The following is a 1,873-nucleotide window of genomic DNA, read 5'->3' as shown; positions in this document are numbered from 1 at the left end:
AACTGAAATATAAATCACTAACTAATCTAGGGTCGAAATTTAGAGAGAAAAAATGTGATAAATAATCTACACAAGGCGTTACCTTCTAGACCTGTCTGAAGAATTCGATCCCATGTATAACAAGCCCCAAGACAAGCGGTTATGTCAGATTTAGTGTTGGAAATCAGCTTTGGTTACTTCATACGGTCAAGGCAAGTGTGTAGTTGATAGGTTGATCTGCTTTAGCATCTATAGTGCTATCTGCAATCAGTAAATCTAAAATGGTGCTAAAGATTGGTTAGATATTCAAGTTTAAATCAATATAAGATCATAGTCCCATTTTCAATAGCTAAGCATAATTTATTAAAATTCCTTTTATATAAGAATAAAATAAATTATATCAGTAAATCTCCCCCAGACTTAAATTACACTATCCCAGTGTAACTCAGTCGGAGTTATGATGGAATAATTCATAAGTACGAAATGTAACAAGTAAGGAAGATACATCTGACCGGATTAGATATCGATCGATGTGAAAATGTTGCATCGATCGTCGTGTGTTTGTCTATGTCGAGCGATTTCGACGTCTCGTCGGCGGTCGATATTCAGGTCCTCCTACTTGGGTCTCCTATAGCTGAAAGAAATAAAACGAAAGTAAATAAATGCTAGCTAATAAAACCAAAATAAAATACCTAATAGTGGGTTGTCTCCCACTCAGCGCTTGGTTATAGTCATTTAGCTTTACTGTGGTAGTGATTGGCTATTTGGTGGATAAACAGCTGCTTGTTGGAAAACAAGCATCCACGTCATCTCTGCACATTTTGGACCAAGATGCAATGAAACTTCTTGTGGCCTCATCATTTCTTGTCCACTTGTCATCCATCTTCTTAAGTACATTGGAGATGTTATGTAGCCTATCTTGAACGTTGTCAATGCTGACCTGGTGCCAGCCAATGTTGTCATAGGCGTATGCTGAAAGTTCTATCAGTTCTTCGTGCATTGACTCTATCGTTTTGTGTATCAGCTACTCGCCGGCTGGTGTAGACTCGGCGTCGATCGATGCAATTAAGTGTTCGTCGGTCGATCTCGGCGACTTACCATCGACCGATTTCGCTCGCTTTCTGTCGATCGATGCTGATATCTGGTGTTGAGCTGCGAGTTGCCTCTGAATCGCTTTGACTTCTTTCTGTAGCCATTCTGCGTGGCTGGCTAGTCCACCGATTCTGTTGTCGAATGGAAAGTAGATATCATCGCAGCGTTTGTCAAGTCGTTCCTCCATGGTGTATATAGCAGTGTAGATCTTGGATGTGATCTTGTCAACCTCTGCTGCTGTGTAGGGAAGTAACTCCACAGGATTCTTGCCATTGATCCATGGCCCTCGTAGCCTGTCGATCGAAAATGAGTTTGCCTGTAAAAAAATTTCATTAGTAATTTTATCAATATCCCTTTGGGCATGAAGTATTTGACTAGACAATTTGTTTAAATATAGCATGACTGGTGATACGAAGCGGTCATGCATGTCGTCGTAAGTATGCAGCCTATCATCCATGGCTGAAATCTTAGCGTCGAGCGATTTGATGGTACACACGTCGATCGATGTGGCTGGTTGTTGGTCCTTCTTGCGAATGGTGTCTAGATCTTGCTGTAGTACCTCGATTTTAGTGCTCAGCCAGTCCACGTTGTTGTTGAGAGGGTAGTACATGTCGTTTATCCTCGTGTTGATGTATGAGACTTCCCATTCAGCCTTGTGTTCTGCTGAACATTGAGGTTCTGCAGGGATCTGGGCTGTCGGAAGACTGACGTCGATCGATGGTGCATGTGGTGCGTCGATCGATGCTGAGGTCCTGGCTTCCTTCTCAAGTTGCTGTCGTAAACTCTCAATTTCTGTCCTCAT

The sequence above is a fragment of the Brassica napus genome, unplaced genomic scaffold (assembly GCF_020379485.1).
Source record: "Brassica napus cultivar Da-Ae unplaced genomic scaffold, Da-Ae ScsIHWf_1197;HRSCAF=1714, whole genome shotgun sequence".
Taxonomy (NCBI): domain Eukaryota; kingdom Viridiplantae; phylum Streptophyta; class Magnoliopsida; order Brassicales; family Brassicaceae; genus Brassica; species Brassica napus.
This window is presented reverse-complemented; position numbering follows the sequence as displayed.